Source organism: Oncorhynchus tshawytscha, unplaced genomic scaffold, assembly GCF_018296145.1.
Source record: "Oncorhynchus tshawytscha isolate Ot180627B unplaced genomic scaffold, Otsh_v2.0 Un_contig_6123_pilon_pilon, whole genome shotgun sequence".
Lineage (NCBI taxonomy): Eukaryota > Metazoa > Chordata > Actinopteri > Salmoniformes > Salmonidae > Oncorhynchus > Oncorhynchus tshawytscha.
This window is the reverse complement of record NW_024609187.1, coordinates 37,501-51,693: the sequence shown is the minus strand read 5'-3', so window position 1 is coordinate 51,693 and position 14,193 is coordinate 37,501.

The window sequence follows — 14,193 nt, the reverse complement described above, 5'->3', positions numbered from 1 at the left end:
CCTCATTCTCCTCATCCAACTCCTCCTCCTACCCCCTCCTTCCGCACCCCGTCTCCTCCTCCTCCCTCCTCCTCCACCTCATTCTCCTCATCCAACTCCTCCTCCTACCCCCTCCTTCCGCACCCCGTCTCCTCCTCCTCCCTCCTCCTCCACCTCATTCTCCTCATCCAACTCCTCCTCCTACCCCCTCCTTCCGCACCCCGTCTCCTCCTCCTCCCTCCTCCTCCACCTCATTCTCCTCATCCAACTCCTCCTCCTACCCCTCTCCTCCCACACCCGTCTCCTCCTCCTCCCTCCACCTCATTCTCCTCATCCAACTTCTCCTCCTACCCCCTCCTCCCGCATCCCGTCTCCTCCTCCTCCTTCCTCCTCCACCTCATTCTCCTCATCCAACTCCACCTCCTACCCCCTCCTCCCGCACCCCGCCTCCTCCTCCTCCCTCCTCCTCCACCTCATTCTCCTCATCCAACTCCTCCTCCTACCCCACTCCTCCCACACCCAGCCTCCTCCTCCTCCCTCCTCCTCCACCTCATTCTCCTCATCCAACTCCTCCTACCCCCCCCCTCCCGCATCCCGTCTCCTCCTCCTCCCTCCTCCTCTACCTCATTCTCCTCATCCAACTCTTCCTCCTACCCCCCTCCTCCCCGCACCCCGTCTCCTCCTCCCTCCTCCTCCACCTCATTCTCCTCATCCAACTCCTCCTCATACCCCCTCCTCCCGCACCCCGTCCCCTCCTCCTCCCTCCTCCTCCACCTCATTCTCCTCTTTCAACTCCTCCTCATACCCCCCTCCTCCCGCACCCCGTCCCCTCCTCCTCCCTCCTCCTCCACCTCATTCTCCTCATCCAATTCCTCCTCCTACCCCCTCCTCCCACACCCCATCTCCTCCTCCTCCCTCCTCCTCCACCTCATTCTCCTCATCCAACTCCTCCCTCTCCCCCTCTTCTTTATCCCCCTCCTCCCACACCCCGTCTCCTCCTCCCTCCTCCTCCACCTCATTCTCCTCAACCAACTCCTCCCTCTCCCCCTCTTCTTTATCCCCCTCCTCCCACACCCCGTCTCCTCCCTCCCTCCTCCTCCACCTCATTCTCCTCATCCAACTCCTCCTCATACCCCCTCCTCCCGCACCCCGTCCCCTCCTCCTCCCTCCTCCTCCACCTCATTCTCCTCTTTCAACTCCTCCTCATACCCCCTCCTCCCGCACCCCGTCCCCTCCTCCTCCCTCCTCCTCCACCTCATTCTCCTCATCCAATTCCTCCTCCTACCCCCTCCTCCCACACCCCATCTCCCTCCTCCTCCCTCCTCCTCCACCTCATTCTCCTCATCCAACTCCTCCCTCTCCCCCTCTTCTTTATCCCCCTCCTCCCACACCCCGTCTCCTCCTCCCTCCTCCTCCACCTCATTCTCCTCAACCAACTCCTCCCTCTCCCCCTCTTCTTTATCCCCCTCCTCCCACACCCCGTCTCCTCCTCCCTCCTCCTCCACCTCATTCTCCTCATCCAACTCCTCCCTCTCCCCCTCTTCTTTATCCCCCTCCTCCCACACCCCGTCTCCTTCTCCTCCCTCCTCCACCTCATTCTCCTCATCCAACTCCTCCTCCTATCCCCCTCCTCCCACACCCGTCTCCTTCTCCTCCCTCCTCCTCCACCTCATTCTCCTCATCCAACTCCTCCCTCTCCCCCTCTTCTTTATCCCCCTCCTCCCACACCCCGTCTCCTTCTCCTCCCTCCTCCACCTCATTCTCCTCAACCAACTCCTCCTCCTACCCCCTCCTCCACACCCCATCTCCTCCTCCTCCCTCCTCCTCCACCTCATTCTCCTCAACCAACTCCTCCTCCTACCCCCTCCTCCCACACCCCGTCTCCTCCTCCCTCCTCCTCCACCTCATTCTCCTCATCCAACTCCTCCTCCTACCCCCCTCCTCCCACACCCCGTCTCCTCCTCCCTCCTCCTCCACCTCATTCTCCTCAACCAACTCCTCCTCCTCATTTGACATCTGAAATGTCTTTATTCTTTTGGAACTTCTGTGAGTGTAAGGTTTACTGTTCATTTTTATTGTTAATTTCACTTTTGTTTGTTATCTACTTCACTTGCTTTGGCAATGTTAACATATGTTTCCCATGCCAATAAAGCCCTTAAATTGAACATGAATTGAGAGGAGAGAGAGCGAGAGGGGGAGAGAGAGAGAGAGAGAGAGAGAGAGGGGGGGGGGAGAGAGAGAGGGGGAGAGAGAGAGAGGGGGAGAGAGCGAGAGGGGAGAGAGAGAGAGAGAGAGAGAGAGAGAGAGAGGGGGAGAGAGAGAGAGGGGGGAGAGAGCGAGAGGGGGAGAGAGAGCGAGAGGATGGAGAGAGAGCGGGGGGGAGAGAGAGAGAGGGGGAGAGAGTGAGAGGATGGAGAGAGAGCGAGAGGGGGAGAGAGAGAGAGAGGGGGGGAGAGAGAGTTGGAGAGAGAGTGAGAGGGGGAGAGAGAGCGAGAGGATGGAGAGAGAGCGAGAGGGGGAGAGAGAGCGAGAGGGGGAGAGAGAGAGAGAGGGGGAGAGAGAGAGAGAGAGAGGGGGAGAGAGAGAGAGGGGAGAGAGAGCGAGAGGATGGAGAGAGAGCGAGAGGGGGAGAGAGAGAGAGGGGGGAGAGAGAGAGTTGGAGAGAGAGTGAGAGGGGGAGAGAGAGAATTCTGCAAAAATATCCTCAGTGTACAACGTAAAACACCAAATAATGCAGGCAGAGCAGAATTAGGCCGATACCTGCTAATTATCAAAATCCAGAAAAGAGACGTTAAATTCTACAACCACCTAAAAGGAAGCGATTCCCAAACCTTCCACAACAAAGCCATCACCTACAGGGAGATGAACCTGGAGAAGAGTCCCCAAAGCAAGCTGGTCCTGGGGCTCTGCTCACAAACACAAATGCAAACAGTACAGCAGCACAATTAGACCCAACCAAATCATAAGAAATCAATAATTGCATGACACATTGAAAAGAAACAGAGAAAACTAGAATGCTATTTGGCCCTAAACAAAGGGTACACAGCGGCAGAATACCTGACCACTGTGACTGCCCCAAACTTAAGGAAAGCTTTGAATATGTACAGACTCAGTGAGCATAGCCTTGCTATTGAGAAAGGCCGCCGTAGGCAGACCTGGCTCTCAAGAGAAGACAGGCTATGTGCACACTGCCCACAAAATGAGGTGGAAACTGAGCTGCACTTCCTAACCTCCTGCCCAATGTATGACCATATCAGAGACACATATTTCCCTCAGATTACACAGATCCACAAAGAATTCCAAAACAAATCCAATTTTAATAAACTCCCATATCTACTGGGTGAAATACCACAGTGTGACATCACAGCAGCAAGATTTGTGACCTGTTGCAACAAGAAAAGGTCAGCCAGTGAAGAACAAACACCATTGTAAATACAACCTTTATTTTCCCTTGTGTACTTTAACCATTTGTACATTGTTACAACACTGTATATAGACATAATATGACATTTGTAATGTCTACTGTTTTGAATCTTCTGTATGTGTAATGTTTACTGTTCATTTTTATTGTATATTACACTTTTGAATATGATCTACTTTACTTGCTTTGGCAATGTTAACATATGTTTCCCATGACAATAAAGCCCCTTGAATTGAAATTGAATTGAGAGAGAGGGGAGAAGAGTGAAGAGAGAGAGGACAGAGAGGACAGAGAGTGAGAGAGTTTTATCATCCTGTGTCAGGGTACTCACACACGCTCCCTCCTGCTCTCTCTGCTCTCTCTGCTCTCTCTGCTCTGACATGCACTAGGAGCTTGGAGGGGACTGGAAGCCTGACAGCGTCTCTTGTTTCATTTGCCAGTAGATTAGTCCTGTCTTTACTCACGATGGGAGCCGTGACCGGCCGCCGCCTAGCAAATTAATAATTAGCCCACGAGAGCAACCACATGCATATCTCCTCTCCTCTCTCCTCTACTATCTCTCTCTCTCTCCCTCTCTTTCACCCTGCCTGTCCCTCTCTCTCCTCTCTCCTCTTCTATCTCTCTCTCTCTCTCTCCCTCTCTTTCTCCCTGTCTGTCCCTCTCTCTCATCTCTCTCTCTCGCTCTCTCTCATCTCTCTCTTTCTCCTCTCTCTCTCACTCACTCCCTCTCTCATCTCTCTCTTTCTCCTCTCTCTCTCTCTCTCTCTCTCTCTCTCTCACACTCCCTCTCTCTCTTCTCTCTCTTTCTCCTCTCTCTCTCACTCACGGTCTCTCTCTCATCTTTCTCTGTCGCTCACTCTCTCTCTTTCCTCTCTCTTCTCTCCTCTCTCTTCTCTCCTCTCTCATGCTCACTCTCTCTCTCATCTCACTATTTTTCTCCCTGTCCTTCTCTTTCTCCCTTTCCCATCTTTTCACTTGGGTATTCCGTAACTCAGAGGTCCTTTCTGTCCCCCCCCACCCAGTTAGTTTTCAGTCAATCTAGCGTTTCAGGAAGTTATTAATAAATTACCTCCATTCATCTCCACGCACAAAGACATTTAGAATGATGTGTTACAACACATCATTTTCATGTGAAGACTGTGAGACTCGCTAGTCTCTGACTCACCTTCCACAGACCACCGAGTTAGTTTTCTTGACGGTACTGTAATTAACCTGTCAGTCACATCTTGTGGAACACATCTGAGATGACATCAAAGATAATTAAATCACGAAACACCTCTTCAAAGATAGATACCTGCATCACAATTTTACGGTAGTCTTTATTAAAAGTACCTGTTTTGCAACGATACTTGTATTGTTGCTTAACACTTCAGTCATCAATATAGAAAACATGGTGCAGGATATTTCTTCTCTAGGGATCTTATGCAAGTTGACTCTTTATCCAACCAACGCCATTTTCAGTTAAAATGGCACCATTTCTCCATTACTATAATTACTTTTTAGTCCCCAATCATCTTAACCATTTTATCTCTGTACTAAATGACTGATTCTTCTGTCTGTTAGAATCACAACAGAATCCTAATGAACAGCGATGGGAATCTTGAACATGTGTAATTACCGTGAGCTCAAAGACACGCAACGAGGAGCACGTGACAGTGTCAATCAATACACAACGTTTTGAGAAGTTAGAGGATTTTAATGTGGTTTGTGTGTCCTTACGCAACACTCTGAGAGGAGGACAGAAGTCATCAAACTCAGTAGGGTCGTTCCTCCAAATGAACCCCCGTAGTGTAACTCTGTCCCCTTCACCCACCCCCCGTAGTGTAACTCTGTCCCCTTCACCCACCCCCCGTAGTGTAACTCTGTCCCCTTCATCCCCCCCCAGTAGTGTAACTCTGTCCCCCCCCGTAGTGTAACTCTGTCCCCCCCCGTAGTGTAACTCTGTTCCCCCCTCTGCCCCCCCATAGTGTAACTCTGTCCCCGCCCCGTAGTGTAACTCTGTCCCCCCCGTAGTGTAACTCTGTCTCCCCCCGTAGTGTAACTCTGTCTCCCCCCCCATTTTCAGTGTGTAACTCTTCCCCCCCCGTAGTGTAACTCTGCCCCCCCCTAGTGTAACTCTGTCCCCCCCCGTAGTGTAACTCTGGCCCCCCCCGTGTGTAACTCTGTCTCCCCCCGTAGTGTAACTCTGTTCCCCCCCCGTAGTGTAACTCTGTCTCCCCCCCCGTAGTGTAACTCTGTCCCCCCCCGTAGTGTAACTCTGTCCCCCCCCCCGTAGTGTAACTCTGTCCCCCCCCCGTGGTGTAACTCTGCCCCCCCGTAATGTAACTCTGCCCCTCCCGTAGTGTAACTCTGTCTCCCCCCCGTAGTGTAACTCTGTCTCCCCCCCGTGGTGTAACTCTGCCCCCCCGTAGTGTAACTCTGCCCCCCCCCCCCCGTGTAACTCTGCCCCCCCCGTAGTGTAACTCTGCCCCCCATAGTGTAACTCTGCCCCCCGTAGTGTAACTCTGTCCCCCATAGTGTAACTCTGCCCCCCCGTTATTTCACCTCATTTTAACATTCTGTCATAAATGCCCGATGTTCAACTTCATAACAAACATGTTTTCCCATCTCAGGGGTTAAATAAAAAATGACAATCGTAAGTGCCCATCAAGTGCCAAATAAAGTAACAGGGTTGACCGTAACAGGGTTGACAGTACCAGGGTTGACCGTAACAGGGTTGACAGTACCAGGGTTGACCGTAACAGGGTTGACAGTAACAGGCGTGACCGTAACAGGTTTGACAGTAACAGGGTTGAGAGTAACACAGTAACAGGGTTGACAGTAACGGGGTTGACCGTAACAGGGTTGACAGTACCAGGGTTGACCGTAACAGGGTTGACCGTAACAGGGTTGACAGTACCAATGTTGACCGTAACAGGGTTGACAGTAACAGGGTTGACCGTAACAGGGTTGACAGTAACAGGGTTGACCGTAACAGGGTTGACCGTAACAGGGTTGACAGTAACAGGGTTGACCGTAACAGGGTTGACAGTAACAGGGTTGACAGTAACAGGGTTGACAGTATCAAGGTTGACCGTAACAGGGTTGACCGTAACAGGGTTGACCGTAAAAGGGTTGACCGTAACAGGGTTGACCGTAACAGGGTTGACAGTAACAGGGTTGACAGTAACAGGGTTGACCGTAACAGGGTTGACCGTAACAGGGTTGACCGTAACAGGGTTGACAGTAACAGGGTTGACCGTAACAGGGTTGACAGTAACAAGGTTGACAGTACCAGGGTTGACAGTACCAAGGTTGACAGTACCAGGGTTGACAGTAACAGGGTTGACCGTAACAGGGTTGACCGTAACAGGGTTGACCGTAACAGGGTTGACAGTAACAGGGTTGACAATAACAGGGTTGACAGTAACAGGGTTGACCGTAACAGGGTTGACAATAACAGGCCATTTTGACCATTTCCTCTTAAATCAGCCTCTCCTCTTGTGACGGGGGGATTGAGCGCTACAGGGAGGGGCAATTGAATACAAGCTTCACACAAAAACATTACTTGTTGAAACATTTCTATCCTTAGAAGCCTGTCTTTCTACACCTCAGAGGGTTGATGTGTTATCCCTTGACCCATTCAGTTGTTCACAACAAAACACTGAAAATGGCCAAAACACTGGAAAATGGCCAAAACACCAGAAAATGGCCAAAACACCAGAAAATGGACAAAACACCGGAAAAAAACCCTAAAAATGTCCAAAATTGTCACGTTCTGACCATAGTTCTGTTATTTTATCTTTGTTTTAGTATGGTCAGGGCGTGAGTTGGGGTGGGCAGTCTATGTTTGCTTTTCTATGTTGGTTTTTGTGTTCGGCCTAGTATGGTTCTCAATCAGAGGCAGGTGTCGTTAGTTGTCTCTGATTGAGAATCATACTTAGGTTGCCTGGATTTCACTGTTGGTTTGTGGGTGTTTGTTTCCGTGTGAGTGTTTGGGCCACACGGTACTGTTTCACTGTTGGTTTGTGGGTGTTTGTTTCCGTGTGAGTGTTTGTCGCCACACGGTACTGTTTCACTGTTGGTTTGTGGGTGTTTGTTTCCGTGTGAGTGTTTGTCGCCACACGGTTTTGGTTTGTGGGTGTTTGTTTCTGTTGTTTGTCGCCACACGTTTGTTGGTTTGTGGGTGTTTGTTTCCGTGTGAGTGTTTGTCACACGTCATCGTTTATTAATTTTCATCGTTTAGTGTTTTGTTTCAGTGTTCAGTGCTTTCTTTAATTAAAATCATCATGAACACTTACCACGCTGCGCTTTGGTCCAATCCTTACTCTTCCTCAGACGAAGAGGAGGAAAACCCTTACAAAAACACCGGAAAACACCGGAAAATGGCCAAAACACCGGAAAATGGCCAAAACACCGACAAATGGCCAAAACACCGGAAAACTCTGAAAAATGGCCAAAACACCGGAAAACACCGGAAAATGGCCAAACGGAGTAGAACCAGCTCATCTTCTTTTAGAGTATATGATTTGCCTATTAGATGTTCAATGTTTCCTTTGAAAAAGATAATGAACCTTTTATTAAGTAATAGTCTCACCATATTAAAATCAGAGTTCAGTTCACAAGACAGAGTTGACCTTAAAATGACCAGAGTTCAGTTCACATGACAGAGCTGACCTTAAAATGACCAGAGTTCAGTTCACATAACAGAGTTGACCTTAAATTGACCAGAGTTCAGTTCACATGGCAGAGATGACCTTAAAATGACCAGAGTTCAGTTCACATAACAGAGTTGACCTTAAATTGACCAGAGTTCAGTTCACATGGCAGAGATGACCTTAAATTGACCAGAGTTCAGTTCACATGGCAGAGATGACCTTAAATTGACCAGAGTTCAGTTCACATGACAGAGTTGACCTTAAAATGAGAGAGAGAGAGACATTTCATGTGATTAGACGAATCACTAATCAGATTCATTTCATTTTCAATGTGGTCTACTTCATTTAATATAACAGGCATTTCAATTTCAATATTGATGTATAATTTCTACTTAAAATATCAAAGTAGAAAGGCCCTCTTTTGGTGGAAGGATGGCACTATCAGAGCTTCTCTAGATATTATTACAACGCTAAGTTCCATGAAAACGCAGTATAATGTTCATTTCCAGAGCTGAGAGGTAGACCAGTGAAACTGTACAATCCACAAGGCCGTATGTGGATCACAGCCTTTTAAAAGGAAATGACGTGGGGGTGGCAGGTAGCCTAGTGGTTAGAGGCAGGTAGCCTAGTGGTTAGAGGCAGGTAGCCTAGTGGTTAGAGGCAGGTAGCCTAGTGGTTAGAGGCAGGTAGCCTAGTGGTTAGAGACAGGTAGCCTAGTGGTTAGAGGCAGGTAGCCTAGTGGTTAGAGGCAGGTAGCCTAGTGGTTAGAGACAGGTAGCCTAGTGGTTAGAGGCAGGTAGCCTAGTGGTTAGAGACAGGTAGCCTAGTGGTTAGAGACAGGTAGCCTAGTGGTTAGAGGCAGGTAGCCTAGTGGTTAGAGGCAGGTAGCCTAGTGGTTAGAGGCAGGTAGCCTAGTGGTTAGAGGCAGGTGGCCTAGTGGTTAGAGACAGGTAGCCTAGTGGTTAGAGACAGGTAGCCTAGTGGTTAGAGGCAGGTAGCCTAGTGGTTAGAGGCAGGTAGCCTAGTGGTTAGAGGCAGGTAGCCTAGTGGTTAGAGGCAGGTAGCCTAGTGGTTAGAGGCAGGTAGCCTAGTGGTTAGAGGCAGGTAGCCTAGTGGTTAGAGGCAGGTAGCCTAGTGGTTAGAGGCAGGTAGCCTAGTGGTTAGAGGCAGGTAGCCTAGTGGTTAGAGGCAGGTAGCCTAGTGGTTAGAGGCAGGTAGCCTAGTGGTTAGAGGCAGGTAGCCTAGTGGTTAGAGACAGGTAGCCTAGTGGTTAGAGGCAGGTAGCCTAGTGGTTAGAGGCAGGTAGCCTAGTGGTTAGAGACAGGTAGCCTAGTGGTTAGGGCAGGGTAGCCTAGTGGTTAGAGGCAGGTAGCCTAGTGGTTAGAGGCAGGTAGCCTAGTGGTTAGAGGCAGGTAGCCTAGTGGTTAGAGGCAGGTAGCCTAGTGGTTAGAGGCAGGTAGCCTAGTGGTTAGAGGCAGGTAGCCTAGTGGTTAGAGGCAGGTAGCCTAGTGGTTAGAGGCAGGTAGCCTAGTGGTTAGAGACAGGTAGCCTAGTGGTTAGAGGCAGGTAGCCTAGTGGTTAGAGGCAGGTAGCCTAGTGGTTATAGGCAGGGTAGCCTAGTGGTTAGAGGCAGGTAGCCTAGTGGTTAGAGACAGGTAGCCTAGTGGTTAGAGACAGGTAGCCTAGTGGTTAGAGGCAGGTATCCTAGTGGTTAGAGGCAGGTAGCCTAGTGGTTAGAGGCAGGTAGCCTAGTGGTTAGAGGCAGGTAGCCTAGTGGTTAGAGGCAGGTAGCCTAGTGGTTAGAGGCAGGTAGCCTAGTGGTTAGAGGCAGGTAGCCTAGTGGTTAGAGGCAGGTAGCCTAGTGGTTAGAGGCAGGTAGCCTAGTGGTTAGAGGCAGGTAGCCTAGTGGTTAGAGGCAGGTATCCTAGTGGTTAGAGGCAGGTATCCTAGTGGTTAGAGGCAGGTAGCCTAGTGGTTAGAGGCAGGTAGCCTAGTGGTTAGAGGCAGGTAGTCTAGTGGTTAGAGGCAGGTAGCCTAGTGGTTAGAGACAGGTAGCCTAGTGGTTAGAGGCAGGTAGCCTAGTGGTTAGAGGCAGGTAGCCTAGTGGTTAGAGGCAGGTAGCCTAGTGGTTAGAGGCAGGTAGCCTAGTGGTTAGAGGCAGGTAGCCTAGTGGTTAGAGGCAGGTAGCCTAGTGGTTAGAGGCAGGTAGCCTAGTGGTTAGAGGCAGGTAGCCTAGTGGTTAGAGGCAGGTAGCCTAGTGGTTAGAGGCAGGTAGCCTAGTGGTTAGAGGCAGGTAGCCTAGTGGTTAGAGACAGGTAGCCTAGTGGTTAGAGGCAGGTAGCCTAGTGGTTAGAGGCAGGTAGCCTAGTGGTTAGAGGCAGGTAGCCTAGTGGTTAGAGGCAGGTAGCCTAGTGGTTAGAGGCAGGTAGCCTAGTGGTTAGAGGCAGGTAGCCTAGTGGTTAGAGGCAGGTAGCCTAGTGGTTAGAGGCAGGTAGACTAGTGGTTAGAGGCAGGTAGCCTAGTGGTTAGAGGCAGGTAGCCTAGTGGTTAGAGGCAGGTAGCCTAGTGGTTAGAGGCAGGTAGCCTAGTGGTTAGAGGCAGGTAGCCTAGTGGTTAGAGGCGGGGTAGCCTAGTGGTTAGAGGTGGGGTAGCCTAGTGGTTAGAGGCAGGGTAGCCTAGTGGTTAGAGGCAGGTAGCCCAGTGGTTAGAGACAGGTAGACTAGTGGTTAGAGGCAGGTAGCCTAGTGGTTAGAGGCAGGTAGCCTAGTGGTTAGAGGCAGGTAGCCCAGTGGTTAGAGACAGGTAGCCTAGTGGTTAGAGGCAGGTAGCCTAGTGGTTAGAGGCAGGTAGCCTAGTGGTTAGAGGCAGGTAGCCTAGTGGTTAGAGGCAGGGTAGCCTAGTGGTTAGAGACAGGTAGCCTAGTGGTTAGAGGCAGGTAGCCTAGTGGTTAGAGGCAGGTAGCCTAGTGGGTACAGGCAGGTAGCCTAGTGGGTACAGGCAGGTAGCCTAGTGGTTAGAGACAGGTAGCCTAGTGGTTAGAGACAGGTAGCCTAGTGGTTAGAGGCAGGTAGCCTAGTGGTTAGAGGCAGGTAGCCCAGTGGTTAGAGACAGGTAGCCCAGTGGTTAGAGGCAGGTAGCCTAGTGGTTAGAGGCAGGTAGCCTACTGGTTAGAGGCAGGTAGCCTAGTGGTTAGAGGCAGGTAGCCTAGTGGTTAGAGGCAGGTAGCCTAGTGGTTAGAGGCAGGTAGCCTAGTGGTTAGAGACAGGTAGCCTAGTGGTTAGAGGCAGGTAGCCTAGTGGTTAGAGGCAGGTAGCCTAGTGGTTAGAGGCAGGTAGCCTAGTGGTTAGAGGCAGGTAGACTAGTGGTTAGAGGCAGGTAGCCTAGTGGTTAGAGGCAGGTAGCCTAGTGGTTAGAGGCAGGTAGCCTAGTGGTTAGAGGCAGGTAGCCTAGTGGTTAGAGGCAGGTAGCCTAGTGGTTAGAGGCAGGTAGCCTAGTGGTTAGAGGCAGGTAGCCTAGTGGTTAGAGGCAGGTAGCCTAGTGGTTAGAGGCAGGTAGCCTAGTGGTTAGAGGCAGGTAGCCTAGTGGTTAGAGGCAGGTAGACTAGTGGTTAGAGGCAGGTAGCCTAGTGGTTAGAGGCAGGTAGCCTAGTGGTTAGAGGCAGGTAGCCTAGTGGTTAGAGGCAGGTAGCCTAGTGGTTAGAGGCAGGTAGCCTAGTGGTTAGAGGCAGGTAGCCTAGTGGTTAGAGGCAGGTAGACTAGTGGTTAGAGGCAGGTAGCCTAGTGGTTAGAGGCAGGTAGCCTAGTGGTTAGAGGCAGGTAGCCTAGTGGTTAGAGGCAGGTAGCCTAGTGGTTAGAGGCAGGTAGCCTAGTGGTTAGAGGCAGGTAGCCTAGTGGTTAGAGGCAGGTAGCCTAGTGGTTAGAGGCAGGTAGCCTAGTGGTTAGAGGCAGGTAGACTAGTGGTTAGAGGCAGGTAGCCTAGTGGTTAGTGGCAGGTAGCCTAGTGGTTAGAGGCAGGTAGCCTAGTGGTTAGAGGCAGGTAGCCTAGTGGTTAGAGGCAGGTAGCCTAGTGGTTAGAGGCAGATAGCCTAGTGGTTAGAGGCGGTAGCCTAGTGGTTAGAGGCGGGTAGCCTAGTGGTTAGAGGCGGGTAGCCTAGTGGTTAGAGGCGGGTAGCCTAGTGGTTAGAGGCGGGTAGCCTAGTGGTTAGAGGCGGTAGCCTAGTGGTTAGAGGCGGGTAGCCTAGTGGTTAGAGGCGGGTAGCCTAGTGGTTAGAGGCAGGTAGCCTAGTGGTTAGAGGCAGGTAGACTAGTGGTTAGAGGCAGGTAGCCTAGTGGTTAGAGGCAGGTAGCCTAGTGGTTAGAGGCAGGTAGCCTAGTGGTTAGAGGCAGGTAGCCTAGTGGTTAGAGGCAGGTAGACTAGTGGTTAGAGGCAGGTAGCCTAGTGGTTAGAGGCAGGTAGCCTAGTGGTTAGAGGCAGGTAGCCTAGTGGTTAGAGGCAGGTAGCCTAGTGGTTAGAGGCAGGTAGCCTAGTGGTTAGAGGCAGGTAGCCTAGTGGTTAGAGGCAGGTAGCCTAGTGGTTAGAGGCAGGTAGCCTAGTGGTTAGAGGCAGGTAGCCTAGTGGTTAGAGGCAGGTAGCCTAGTGGTTAGAGTCAGGTAGCCTAGTGGTTAGAGGCAGGTAGCCTAGTGGTTAGAGGCAGGTAGCCTAGTGGTTAGAGACAGGTAGACTAGTGGTTAGAGGCAGGTAGCCTAGTGGTTAGAGGCAGGTAGCCTAGTGGTTAGAGGCAGGTAGCCTAGTGGTTAGAGGCAGGTAGCCTAGTGGTTAGAGGCAGGTAGCCTAGTGGTTAGAGGCAGGTAGCCTAGTGGTTAGAGGCAGGTAGCCTAGTGGTTAGAGGCAGGTAGCCTAGTGGTTAGAGGCAGGTAGCCTAGTGGTTAGAGGCAGGTAGCCTAGTGGTTAGAGGCAGGGTAGCCTAGTGGTTAGAGGCAGGTAGCCTAGTGGTTAGAGACAGGTAGACTAGTGGTTAGAGGCAGGTAGCCTAGTGGTTAGAGGCAGGTAGCCTAGTGGTTAGAGGCAGGTAGCCTAGTGGTTAGAGGCAGGTAGCCTAGTGGTTAGAGGCAGGTAGCCTAGTGGTTAGAGGCAGGTAGCCTAGTGGTTAGAGGCAGGTAGCCTAGTGGTTAGAGACAGGTAGACTAGTGGTTAGAGGCAGGTAGCCTAGTGGTTAGAGGCAGGTAGCCTAGTGGTTAGAGGCAGGTAGCCTAGTGGTTAGAGACAGGTAGACTAGTGGTTAGAGGCAGGTAGCCTAGTGGTTAGAGGCAGGTAGCCTAGTGGTTAGAGACAGGTAGACTAGTGGTTAGAGGCAGGTAGCCTAGTGGTTAGAGGCAGGTAGCCTAGTGGTTAGAGGCAGGTAGACTAGTGGTTAGAGGCAGGTAGCCTAGTGGTTAGAGGCAGGTAGCCTAGTGGTTAGAGGCAGGTAGCCTAGTGGTTAGAGGCAGGTAGCCTAGTGGTTAGAGGCAGGTAGCCTAGTGGTTAGAGGCAGGTAGCCTAGTGGTTAGAGGCAGGTAGCCTAGTGGTTAGAGGCAGGTAGCCTAGTGGTTAGAGACAGGTAGACTAGTGGTTAGAGGCAGGTAGCCTAGTGGTTAGAGGCAGGTAGCCTAGTGGTTAGAGGCAGGTAGCCTAGTGGTTAGAGGCAGGTAGCCTAGTGGTTAGAGGCAGGTAGCCTAGTGGTTAGAGGCAGGTAGCCTAGTGGTTAGAGGCAGGTAGCCTAGTGGTTAGAGGCAGGTAGCCTAGTGGTTAGAGGCAGGTAGCCTAGTGGTTAGAGACAGGTAGACTAGTGGTTAGAGGCAGGTAGCCTAGTGGTTAGAGGCAGGTAGCCTAGTGGTTAGAGGCAGGTAGCCTAGTGGTTAGAGACAGGTAGACTAGTGGTTAGAGGCAGGTAGCCTAGTGGTTAGAGGCAGGTAGCCTAGTGGTTAGAGGCAGGTAGACTAGTGGTTAGAGGCAGGTAGCCTAGTGGTTAGAGGCAGGTAGCCTAGTGGTTAGAGGCAGGTAGACTAGTGGTTAGAGGCAGGTAGCCTAGTGGTTAGAGGCAGGTAGCCTAGTGGTTAGAGGCAGGTAGCCTAGTGGTTAGAGGCAGGTAGCCTAGTGGTTAGAGACAGGTAGACTAGT